This window comes from Schistocerca cancellata, chromosome 3, assembly GCF_023864275.1.
Source record: "Schistocerca cancellata isolate TAMUIC-IGC-003103 chromosome 3, iqSchCanc2.1, whole genome shotgun sequence".
Taxonomy (NCBI): domain Eukaryota; kingdom Metazoa; phylum Arthropoda; class Insecta; order Orthoptera; family Acrididae; genus Schistocerca; species Schistocerca cancellata.
In genome coordinates this window covers 43,401,357-43,415,238 of record NC_064628.1, presented here as the reverse complement: position 1 = coordinate 43,415,238, position 13,882 = coordinate 43,401,357, and positions in this window count along the sequence as shown.

Genomic DNA, 13,882 nt, shown 5'->3' with positions numbered 1-13,882 from the left:
GACAAGTTTCTTATTACCTTTTAAATAATGATATGTTTAAGATTTTTCGTCTTGTTGCACATTCACGAGACCGTTTCACTTGGGATCTGTGGAAAATACACTCTCATAAATGTTTTCTAAGTGAATATTTAATGTGTATTCTTGTCTTCTGACATGTTCACAGATCTCCTTACTAAGGATCAAATGGAACGAAAGTACACCCAATCTAATATTGACAAACTGCCTACTGGCTTCTGTCTCGGGTTCTTCGGCCGACGTTCATCTAATGATTTAACTGACGTTTCTCCAGCACGAGTAGCTGGCATTGTCAAAGCTTCACCCTCCATTGCCGGTGGTGAAATGGAGGCGAGCTCGTGGGCGCAGACTATATGTACCTGGCGCGCCAACGTCCGAGGGCTTCTCCGCGGTCATTTCCGGTGCGGTTCTCCTCTTGCTACCTGCGACGGTCGTTCGCTGCAGTACGGGAAGCCAGGATCCGTTTACCTTAAGGCTTTCCACTTTCTTGTTGAAACTGTTAGCGTGTTTTTGGATTTCTACAGCTTCTCTGAACAAGCGCGTGTGATAGTGCTTCTCTACAACCAGAACTTCCGTGTCGGCGAATTTTATTACGTGGTCGGTCTCATTCAGTGCGTGCTCTGCCACGGCCGATTTTTCCACCTGCCCCAACCTGCAATGTCGCTTATGCTCTTTGATCCTGGTGTTAATTGATCGTCCAGTCATTCCGACATAAACTTTTCCGCATGTGCATGGTATACGGTATATTCCCGACATTGCAGGTGGGTCTCTTTTCTCCTTCGCCGATCTAAGACACTCTTTGATCTTCCTTGTCGGTTTGAAAATCGTCTTTACGCCGTGTTTGCGCAATATGCGGCCGATTCTATCCGTCACTCTGGGAATGTATGGCAGAAAGGCCGTACCCGACATTTCTTTTTCTGGTTCCTTACTTCGCCGAGTGTTTGGCTCTGTTACACTTCTAATGTAATTTGTGGAGTACCCATTGCTCCTCAGAACAGTTTCCAGGTGTTGCATTTCTCGTTTGAGGTGTTGAGGCTCACATATTCGTCCTGCTCTCGTTACGAGCGTACTAATCATGCCTCTTTTCTGGCTCGGGTGGTGGTTTGACAGTTTGTGCAGGTATCGGTCCGTGTGTGTCGGTTTTCGATACACGCTGTGTCCCAGGTTTTCGCCGTCCCTTGTGACCAGCACATCTAGAAATGGCAGTTTCTTGTCCTTTTCTACTTCCATGGTAAATGTTATGTTGGCATGGAGGCTGTTCAAGTGTCTCAGGAATTCACCGAGCTGTTCTTCACCATGGCTCCACATCACGAAAGTATCATCGACGTACCTGTACCACACCTTAGGTTTGCAAGTCGCCGAGTCCAGTGCCTGTGCTTCGAATTGTTCCATGAAGAAGTTGTCCACCACTGGACTGAGAGGACTACCCATGGCGACGCCTTCCAGCTGTTCGTAGAAATCGCCATTCCACGTGAAATATCTCGTGGTGAGACATGCATGGAAGAGCTTTTTGATGTCTTGCGGGAACATGGAACCGATGTGCTCCAGAGCGTCACTGAGTGGCACTTTCGTAAATAACGAAACAACATCAAAACTGACCAGGATGTCGTTTGGCGCAAGCTTCAGTTTCTTCAGCTTCTCAATGAAATGTCCTGAGTCCTTAATGTATGTGTCGATCTTCCCCACGTGTGGCTGGAGCAGAGAGGCCAAGTGTTTCGCCAGTTTATACGTTGGTGAGCCAGGAGCGCTAACGATCGGTCTCAGTGGAACGTTGTTCTTATGGATCTTGGGTAATCCATACAGCCGAGGTGGTAGGGCTTCTGTGTTGCGCAGGTTTCTCTGTATGTCCGCCGGCAGAGAAGACGCCTTGATTAATCGATTCGTATTCCGAGTGATACGCTGCGTCGTATCTGCGCTTAGTTTTCGGTACGTCGTCGGATCTAATAGGTCTCGGATCTTTTGCTCATAATCTTCGGTCTTCATTACGACGGTCACATTCCCGTTATCGGCATGCAGTACCAATATACTCTTGTCGGCGTTGAGATTCTTAATGGCTTGTACCTCTTCTTTCTTCAGGTTGCAAGCTGGTGGTTTTGCTTGGCGCAGTATCCTGGCTGTTTCAGTGCGTATTTCCTCTGCCCTTTCACAAGGAAGGGTCCGAATGGCTGCTTCGGTGTTGGCAATGATGTCCTCCATAGGTATAGTTCTCGGGATGATAGCGAAATTCCCTCCTTTTTGAAGACCAGACACTTCCTCTTCGGTCAATTGTCGTTTAGTGAGGTTGACCGCTGTGTGTGACCTGTCGGGAATCGCCTTGTCGGTCTGCTCCCGGCATCTTTCAAACTTTTTCTTTTGCCGCTCGGTGCAGCGCTCGAGTTCGCTCTGCATGCTCCTGTGAGTGATGCTGTCGATCTTGTCCCAGTCGTCTCGATGCATTCTGCTACTTAGTTGATAGAAAATGTCCAGAAGTTCCTGATCCGTTCTTGCCAAGTCTCTCCGTGTTGTATGTATTCGCTCACGAAGAAAAGCTCGTTCCATTCTGTCGTAGATACGATGTGCTTGGGGGGTGGTGAATAGGCGCTTGCATCTCAAGAACTTCGGTGTAGCACATTCATCTCGGCACCGTGATAGAAAGCCGAGAGAGGACATCAGTCGCGCTTTCTTCTTCCGTCGTTGGTCAAGGCGTCGGTACAATCTGCAAATCTCCTCCCCGTAGAGGCGTATTACAAAATTGTTGAGGCTTTCGTGGCCACTTGTTGACAAACTGCCTACTGGCTTCTGTCTCAGGTTCTTCGGCCGACGTTCATCTAATGATTTTTCTGACGTTTCGCCAGCACGAGTGGCTGGCATTGTCAAAGCTTCACCCTCCATTGCCGGTGGTGAAATGGAGCCGAGCTCGTGGGCGCAGACTATATGTACCTGGCGCGCCAACGTCCGAGGGCTTCTCCGCGGTCATTTCCGGTGCGGTTCTCCTCTTGCTACCTGCGACGGTCGTTCCGTTTACCTTAAGGCTTTCCTCTTTCTTGTTGAAACTGTTAGCGTGTTTTTGGATTTCTACAGCTTCTCTGAACAAGCGCGTGTGATAGTGCTTCTCTACAGACAGAACTTCCGTGTCGGCGAATTTTATTACGTGGTCGGTCTCATTCAGTGCGTGCTCTGCCACGGCCGATTTCTCCACCTGCCCCAACCTGCAATGTCGCTTATGCTCTTTGATCCTGGTGTTAATTGATCGTCCAGTCATTCCGACATAAACAATCTAATATTAATACGAAGGGGATCGAATAAGTAATGCAACAGATTTTTCCCCGGACAATTTCGGGTGAAAAAATGAGGAATTTGCTGTGGGACATCGTGGATTCCCACTTCAGCCCCTATGGTTTCATGAAGTTCCGACAGGTGGCAGCACAATCCGTAGCCTTCACAACGACTGCTGCAACGGAGGTGCGTTCCAAGGAGAGATTTGTCATTGGGTTTCTTTTGGTGGAAAACAAGAGCGTCGTAGAAATACATAGGCGCTTGCAGAATGTCTACAGTGACCTGGCAGTAAACAAAAACACATTGAGTCGTTGGGCTAGGCGTCTGTCATCATCGCAACAATGCCACGCAAAACCTGTCCGATCTTCCGCTTTGTCGGCCGGCTGCGCACAGCTATGAGTCCTGCAATAATGGAACGTCCGAACACTCTCATCCGAGGTTATCGACCGATCACAAACAGACATCTCGCTGGTCGACTAGGCATTTCTGTCGATAGTGCTGACACACTTGTCCACCGGTTGGGATACTCAAAGGTTTGTGCCTGCTGGTTAGGTGTAACAGAAGAAAATAGAGCAATGAAGGACAATCTGTGCGGAATTGCTTGCGTGTTACGAGGCTGTTCGTGACTATTTATTGTCGGACATCGTCAGAGGTGATGAAACATTGATTAATAGTTTCGAACCGGAAACAAAACGGCAATCCATAGAGTGGTGGAACACCATCTCCCCTCCGAAGAAAAATTTCAAAGCCGCACCTTCAGCCGATAAAGTCAAGGAGACTGTTTTCGGGGACTCTGAAGAGGTTTTTTCTGTTCGATGTCTTCCCTGATGGTGCAACGATCAACTCTGAAGTGTAGTGTGATACCCTCAGGAAACTGAAGAAACAACTTCAGCGTGTTCGTCGCCACAAAAATGCAGACGAACTTCTCCTTCTCCTGGTCCCAGCGGAGGTTCGAGACCTCACTCGGGCATGGGTGTGTGTGTTTGTCCTTAGGATAGTTTAGGTTAAGTAGTGTGTGAGCTTAGGGACTGATGACCTTAGCAGTTAAGTCCCATAAGATTTCACACACATTTAAACATTTTTTTTCTCCTTCTCCTTAACAACGCAAGGCCTCACACAACTCTGCGCACCCGAGAGGAACTCACAAACCTTATTGGGCTGCTCATCCACCCTACAGCCCGTATCTTGCACCTTCCGACCTGTGTTTGGCCCAACGACGGATGTACTCCGCTGGAAGCAGTACGTGGATGTTGGGAAGGTTATTGACGCAGCAAGACGTCATCTCCGACGTCCAAGAGTAGAGTGGTACCACGCAAGCATATAGCCCCTTCCAGTAAGGTGGAGTAAGGCCGTCGCATTGTGTTGAAACATAGAGCTTAGTAGCCAAAAAGAGTGAGGAATAATGTACAGGGCTATTACAAATGATTGAAGCGATTTCATAAATTCACTGTAGCTCCATTCATTGGCATATGGTCACGACACACTACAGATACGTAGAAAAAATCATAAAGTTTTGTTCGGCTGAAGCCGCACTTCAGGTTTCTGCCGTCAGAACGCTCGAGAGCGCAGTGAGACAAAATGGCGACAGGAGCCGAGTCAGTCATAACAGTGCAACGACACTTCAGGACGAAGTTCAACAAAGATCCACCAACTGCTAACTCCATTCAGCGATGGTATGCGCAGTTTAAAGCTTCTGGATGCCTCTGTAAGGGGAAATCAACGGGTCGGCCTGCAGTGAGCGAAGAAACGGTTGAACGCATGCGGGCAAGTTTCACGCGTAGCCCGAGGAAAATTGGCTCATGCCACAACTGGAGACCGACAGCGCCGACTTCATCTTTCAACAGGATGGTGCTCCACCGCACTTCCATCATGATGTTCGGTATTTCTTAAACAGGACATTGGAAAACCGATGGATCGCTCGTGGTGGAGATCATGATCAGCAATTCATGTCATGGCCTCCACGCTCTCCCGACTTAACCCCATGCGATTTCTTTCTGTGGGGTTATGTGAAAGATTCAGTGTTTAAACCTCCTCTGCCAAGAAACGTGCCAGAACTGCGAGCTCGCATCAACGACGCTTTCGAACTCATTGATGGGGACATGCTACGCCGAGTGTGGGAGGAACTTGATTATCGGCTTGATGTCTGCCGAATCACTAAAGGGGCACATATCGAACATTTGTGAATGCCTAAAAAAACTTTTTGAGTTTTTGTATGTGTGTGCAAAGCATTGTGAAAATATCTCAAATAATAAAGTTATTGTAGAGCTGTGAAATCGCTTCGATCATTTGTAATAACCCTGTATATTGGAATCCCGAATAAAACCAAACTGCTCTTAGACAATGCTTATTGAAGCCCCCTCGTAAATGCCTATCATACATCTGTTATGAATTTTGCGTTCGTCAAAAAGCTGTGTTACTACTACTAGTTCCTTAAGTCTGTCAATTCCGACTTCTAATATCTCATGTTGTATACCACATCACCCCTGACTCCAATAGTTCCGTTTAGCTTCGTGGATTTATGTACATCTACATCTACATGTACATGGTTACTCTGCAATTCACACTGAAGTGACTGGCAGAGGGTTCATCGAACAATTTTCATACTACTTCTCTACCATTCCACTCCCGAATGGCGCATGCGAACAAGGAACACCTAAATCTTTCCGTTCGAGCTCTGATTTCCCTAATTTTATTACGGTGATCATTTCTCCCTATGTAGATGGGTGTCAACAAAATATTTTCGCATTCGGAAGAGAAAGTTAGTGATTGAAATTTTGTAAATAGATCTCGCCGCAAAGAAAACCGCCTTTGTTTCAGTGACTGCCACTTCAACTCACGTATCATATCAGTGACACTCTCACACCTATTGCGCGATAACACGACGCGAGCTGCCTTTCTTTGCACTATTTCGATGTCCTCCGTCAATCCTACCTGGTAAGGGTCCCACACCGCGGAGCACTATTCCAGCAGAGGAACGACAAGTATAATATAGACTGTCTCTTTAGTGGGTTTGTCGCATCTTCTAAGTGTTCTGCCAAGAAAGCGCAGTCTTTGTTTCGCCTTCCCCACAATATTATCTATGTTGTCTTTCCACTTTAAGTTGCTCGTAATTGTAATTCCTATTTGTTTAGTCGAATTGGGAGCCCTTAGATTTGTGCGATTTATCGTATACCCAAAATTTATCGGATTTCTTTTAGTACCCATGTGGATGACCTCGCGCTTTCTTTATTTAGTGCCAATTGCCACGTTTCGCACCATACAGAAATTCTCTCTAGATCATTTTGTAATTGGAATTGATCTTCTGATGATTTTACTAGACGGTAAATTACAGCGTCATCTGCAAACAATCTGAGGGGGTTGCTCAGATTATCACCTAGATCATTTATTTGAATCAGGAACAGCAAAGGGCCTATGACACTACCTTGCGGAACGCCATATATCACTTCTGTTCTACTCGATGTAGCTTTTCCGTTTTCTCATTAGGTATGCTTTACTCGCGATCATTGCTTGATTTGTGGCGGTACGCACGGTACAAATTCTCCACTCGACTTTAACTTTCTACATCAGGAAATGGGACGTATTAAAATATGTCAGAGCTGATAAATATGGGCACATCTTGTGGAAGTGAAGCCTGCGCTGGGGATATGCTTCATTATGCCTGGCTCGTGTTAGGAAACTTCAGTCACCTGCGGCCTGTAGGTACAGACATGCTTGTCTGGGTCTGTGCCTTCATTACATCCACTGCTGTAGTTAACTTGTAGTTTTGCTTCCGTATTTGGTTTTAGGCAAGGCCCACTTGATCAGATACACCATTAAATTACACACTAAGCGTGATGTGGATTACCCTAGCGCCACTTCCCCCAGGGGAGGTGCGTCAGCTCCAGATCGAATCCGCCCGGCGGTTTATAGATAAGATTCAGTGTGCTGGACAGTCTCACATCTCAATAGGTCAATACTGGGCTGGTACCGAAGATCCCTCTCTCAGTTACATGATCCGCAAACATTTAGAAAAACTCTCGCTCGCTTTCACATGAATAACACAGATGAATTCTGGGCTAGCAGGACAGAGCGGTTGAGGTTATATTTGTGGAAGGGGGCCAAAATAAGTTACTGTCAGCTGCACTCAACATATAAACTTTATTTCTTAAAACACACGATCACACAAGCAAGAATCAAAAACTCTCAAGATTTTAACGAAACACCTCCTTTAATTTAATTTAGATCGGCTGGAAGCCAAATCTAAAATCCAAGGCACAAGGTCTAAGCTAGGAACAGAGGTACAGGAGTTCTTCTGGAGGTTTCATTTCTTTAGAAAAAATTTTTTATCTTCAATATAAATATGCTGATAGCCTTAGCTTAATTTTTTCCCATACAACTCGGCTGAAGGCCTCGCATTAATCAAGAACAGTGTTATGGCTTCAGGCCGAGACAAAGATTTTCGAAGTTTAATCTAGATAAGCCGAAAACTCGGCTGAAGGCCGCTTATCAGCAAAACAATTTAACGGCTTAAGGCCTAGAAGAAGAGCTTTCAATTTGAAAAGGCTGAAGGCCTTATCTTAAAATATTTCGTGTAAAACTCGGCTGATGGCCTCGTACTAACAATCTTATGACGTAAGGCGCAAGACAAGGATATTGAATTTTTAATTTCAGAGAGATTAAAACTCAGATGAAGGCCACACACCATGCAGAAAACAATTTTACTGCTTAAGGCCTAAAGGGAAGAGCTTCTAAATTTCAACTAAAATAGGCTAAAGGCTTTATCCTAAAATGCTTCGCATAAAACTCGTCTGAAAGCTACATACGAAACCCAAACAATCTCACCGCTTAAAGCCCAGACAAAGAAATTTCCAATTTTTAATTTAAGCTGGAAAACTCGGCCGAAGGCCACATACAAACTAGATCCTGGGATATTTTTTACAGCTTAAGACCCAGACAAAATTTTTCAGTTTTAATTTCGAAGGGCTGAAACTCGGCTGAGGGCCACATACCAAACAAGAAACTTTTTTTTATGGCTTAAGGCCTAAGAAGAAAAACTTTGCAATTTTAATAAGCTAAAACTCGGCTGAAGGCCACATAGAGTACTTAAGACTAAAAGGGGAAATCACTATGTAAGACACAAGGAGCGGCGCTCAGAAGGTTCCAAGGGTCGCCCTGGGAAGGTAACACTAACGCACATTTAGGTGAGACAGGCAGCCAGACCGACAACCTCTTAATCGGAAAGCAACCCAATCGAAAACCGGCCGACGAACCAACCAACAAGATCAGTTCTGCTCCGCCCGACCAGCAAAACGACAACGAGATGTCAACAGCACAACGTTCTGGACACTGGCACCCAATCCAGCCCAGTCAGAATAAACGTCCAAAACTACCAACAACACCGCAGCTGTCGAACTACTGCTGTGGTGGACAGCATCAACAGGACGAAGAAAATACACTGCCAAAAACTACGTCAACGACCAGGGCAGGTAACCGGAATGTCAACGGCCACAAGGCAGAAGATACCGCTGGTACACTTCATTAATGAAGGAATGAATTAAATTAAGTTAAACACCACACAGGAAGAATGAGATTTTCACTCTGCAGCGGAGTGTGCGCTGATATGAAACTTCCTGGCAGATTAAAACTGTGTGCCCGACCGAGACTCGAACTCGGGACCTTTGCCTTTCGCGGGCAAGTGCTCTACCAACTTTTTTTTTGTTTTTTTTTTTTTTTTTGTAATCTCCTTTTGTTCGTTATTGTTCGTTTCAATTGTTCATGGCGGACGTCACCTGACGCCCATTGAAGTTCGTTATTGATCCATTCACTCAGTTTTTTTATTACAGAGGGCAGCTAACCCTCTGACCGAACACGCTGAGCTACCGTGCCGTGCCAACTGAGCTACCGAAGCACGACTCACGCCCGGTACCCACAGCTCTACTTCTGCCAGTACCTCGTCTCCTATCTTCCAAACTTTACAGAAACTCTCCTGCGAACCTTGCAGAACTAGCACTCCTGAAAGAAAGGATATTGCGGAGACATGGCTTAGCCACAGCCTGGGGGATGTTTCCAGAATGAGATTTTCACTCTGCGGCGGAGTGTGCGCTGATATGAAACTTCCTGGCAGATTAAAACTGTGTGTCCGACCGAGACTCGAACTCGAGACCTTTGCCTTTCGCGGGCAAGTGCTCTACCAACTGAGCTACCGAAGCACGACTCACGCCCGGTAGTTTGGAAGGTAGGAGACGAGATACTGGCAGAAGTAGAGCTGTGGGTACCGGGCGTGAGTCGTGCTTCGGTAGCTCAGTTGGTAGAGCACTTGCCCGCGAAAGGCAAAGGTCCCGAGTTCGAGTCTCGGTCGGGCACACAGTTTTAATCTGCCAGGAAGTTTCACCACACAGGAAGACGCCTGCAATTCTAGCCGACTTCAATGCACCCACGTTGTCGCTCGCGGGAATCTCCAAGAAAGCGACAACCAGGATCAAACAAAGACATGTGATAGCAGTTGACGCTTAATAGTAGGTTAAGTGAGCCCTCAACTTTAGAGTCCGGGATCAGTGGGCGATGAACTTCATAACCCTCGCAAGAAGTGTCTCACAACTCCAACCGCGTGTGCTCGCCACCAGCGGTTCCGGCCTGACACGCGCCACGGAGACATCCTCGCTGCTCTGCCCCGACCGACCGACTGCCACACACATCACACCAGGAAAATATATCTGCCACACCAAAGATAGTACATCAGTACTAGTATCGATACACGCTGCTGCTGCCACTCACAGAGAGAAGACAGCAACGTTATGGTGGTGGTCGCAGAAGACTGCGATCAATGATAAAAGAACAAGGCATGAACAAGGCATGACACGAGCCAGCCACGGCTCAACAGACATTGGGGTACATGTATTCCGCTCGTTTCTTTTTTTGGGAAGGGGGGGGGGGACAATATAGGTAGGGTATCCGGCCAGCCCTTATTCTAATCATGCCAAATCTGTTAACAACCATGCTGACATTGCACCAAGGCGAGACAATGGCACAAGAAAATGGAAAAAAAGCTTGTGTTGGACATCTTCCCAAGTAATTACAATTATATGGTGGTGATATTGCGAGAACGGGACATATGTAACATAAAACTCGAACACACCGTATAATTACACCAAGTTGTTATATTCGTTGGACATGACTCCTATACGCCAGGGGTATAAAAAGGTATTGTTTCTGCATCTAGCACTCAGTTTCCACCAGGTTGTATTGTTTAGCTGCTGCAATGAAGTGTGAGGCGAAGTACTTTTACAGATTCCAAGAGATAAGAGTGCATCTGTACGACTACCTAACGAACGGTACAGGGTGTTTCAAAAATGACCGGTATATTTGAAACGGTAATACAAACTAAACGAGCAGCGATAGAAATACACCGTTTGATGCAATATGCTTGCGACAACAGTACATTTTCAGGCAGACAAACTTTCGAAATTACAGTAGTTACAATTGTCAACAACAGATGGCGCTGCGGTCTGGGAAACTCTATAGTACAATATTTTCCACATATCCACCATGCGTAGCAATAATATGGCGTAGTCTCTGAATGAAATTACCCGAAACCTTTGACAAAGTGTCTGGCGGAATGGCTTCACATGCAGATGAGATGTACTGCTTCAGCTGTTCAATTGTTTCTGGATTCTGGCGGTACACCTGGTCTTTCAAGTGTCCCCACAGAAAGAAGTCACAGCGGTTCATGCCTGGCGAATAGGGAGGCCAATCCACGCCGCCTCCTGTATGTTTCGGATAGCCCAAAGCAATCACACGATCATCGAAATATTCATTCAGGAAATTAAAGACGTCGGCCGTGCGATGTGGCCGGGCACCATCTTGCATAAACCACGAGGTGTTCGCAGTGTCGTCTAAGGCAGTTTGTACAGCCACAAATTCACGACGAATGTCCAGATAGCGTGATGCAGTAATCGTTTCGGATCTGAAATATGGGCCAATGATTCCTTTGGAAGAAATGGCGGCCCAGACCAGTACTTTTTGAGGATGCAGGGACGATGGGACTGCAACATGGGGCTTTTCGGTTCCCCATATGCGCCAGTTCTGTTTATTGACGAATCCGTTCAGGTAAAAATAAGCTTCGTCAGCAAACCAAATGCTGCCCACATGCATATCGCCGTCATCAATCCTGTGCACTATATCGTTAGCGAATGTCTCTCGTGCAGCAATGGTAGCGGCGCTGAGGGGTTGCCGCGTTTGAATTTTGTATGGATAGAGGTGTAAACTCTGGCGCATGAGACGATACGTGGACGTTGGCGTCATTTTGACCGCAGCTGCAACACAGCGAACGGAAACCCGAGGCCGCTGTCGGATCACCTGCTGCACTAGCTGCGCGTTGCCCTCTGTGGTTGCCGTACGCGGTCGCCCTATCTTTCCAGCGCGTTCATCCGTCACGTTCCCAGTCCGTTGAAATTTTTCAAACAAGTCCTTTATTGTATCGCTTTTCGGTCCTTTGGTTACATTAAACCTCCGTTGAAAACTTCGTCTTGTTGCAACAACACTGTGTTCTAGGCGGTGGAATTCCAACACCAGAAAAATCCTCTGTTCTAAGGAATAAACCATGTTGTCTACAGCACACTTGCACGTTGTGAACAGCACACGCTTACAGCAGAAAGACGACGTACAGAATGGCGCACCCACAGGTTGCGTTGTCTTCTATATCTTTCACATCACTTGCAGCGCCATCTGTTGTTGAAAATTGTAACTACTGTAGTTTCGAAAGTTTGTCCGCCTGAAAATGTACTGTTGTCCCAAGCATATTGCAACAAACGGTGTATTTCTATCGCTGCTCGTTTAGTTTGTATTGCCGTTTCAAATATACCGGTCATTTTTGAAACACCCTGTAGGTAGATGATACTAGAAATCAGCCAAGAACTTCTTGGATGCATGTCAAACAGCTCGTCATATATACTGAAGCTCCGAGGAAACAGGTATAGACATTCGTATCCAAATACACAGATATGTAAACTGCAAAATACGCCGCTGCGGTCGGGAACACCTATATAAGACAAGTGTCTGGCGCAGTTGTTAGCTCGGCTACTCCTGCTAAAATGGTGGATTATCAGGATTAAAGTGAGTTTGAACGTGGTGTTATAGTAGGCGCACGAGCTATGGGACACAGCATCTCCGAGGCAGCGATGATGTGGAGATTTTCCTGGACGACCATTGCACGAGTGTACTGCGAATATCAGGAATCCGGTAAAACATCAAATCCCCGACATCAATGCGACCGGAAAAAGATCCTATAAGAACAGGACCAACAACGACTGAAGAGAATCCTTGAACGTGAAAGAAGTACAACCATTCCGCAAATTGCTGCAGATTTCGATGCTGGGGCATCAACAAGTTTCAGCGTGTGAACCATTCAACAAAACATCATCGAAATGGGCTTCCGTAGGCGAAGGCCCACTCGTGTTCTCTTGATGACTGCACGACAACAAAACTTTACGCCTCGCATGGTCGCGTTAACATCGACATTGGACTGTTGATGACTGGAAACATGTTGCCTGGCCGGACGAGTAACGTTTCAGATTGCATCGAGCGGATGGACGTGTACGGGTGTGGAGACAACCTCATGAATCCATGTCCCCTGCATGTCAGCAGGGGACTGTTCAAGCTGGTGAAGGCTCTCTAATGGGGTGGGGCGTGTGCAGTTGGAGTGATGTGGGACCCCTGATACGTCTAGATACGACTCTGACAGATGACAGGTACTGTCTGATCACTTGTATCCACTCATGTACATTGGGCATTCCGACGTACTTGGGCAATTCCAGCAGGACAATGCGACAGCCCACACGCCCAAAACTGCTGCAAAGTTGCTTCAGGATCACGCTACTGAGTTTGAACACTTCCGCTGGCCGCCAAACTCCCAAGACATGAATATTATTGAGATCTCCACCGCTTGTACTCTTACGCATTTATGTACAGCTCTGCAGAATTCATGGTGTCATTCCCCTCCAGCACTACTTCAGTCATTAGTCGAGTCCATGCCACGTCGTATTGCGGCACTTCTGAGTGCTCGCGGGGGCCCTAAGCGATATTGGCCAGGTGCCCCAGTTGCACTTCCGTTTTTGCATTTTGTAACTGGAGTTAGCCCAAAAAATTACTGCTCTTCATGTCCTTTGCGAATCCCAATGTCAACAGAAAGTGTCTTTTCGTTTCCCACTACAAAAAAAATTATTTTTAAAAAGGACTTTTACGTGCTGTAACCTCCCCACAAAAATCCTAATAAAAAATAAAAATGAACCATGAACCAAGTGTAACCTCTCCACGGAAATAGTAATTAAATGAATTTTAATTATTGTAACCTCTGAACAAAATTGGTTCCCATTTATAGTCTCCGTGCAGAAATGCATTCACATTTAATGTAACCACAAAATTCAATTCCTAAACCCGGAAATAATAAAAAAAATTCAGTAACCTGGTAAATTTTATGACGACAGCAACGCTGCGCCACGGCCCTGTACTCTGAATAAAAAAGCAAAAATTCTTACCTCAATAAAAACTGCGAATATATCTGCTCTTACCTAAAAAAATTTCGGCTCAGCTCCGTGCAATACTGCCCTATGCTTTGTGATTCATAAAAGGAAAGATA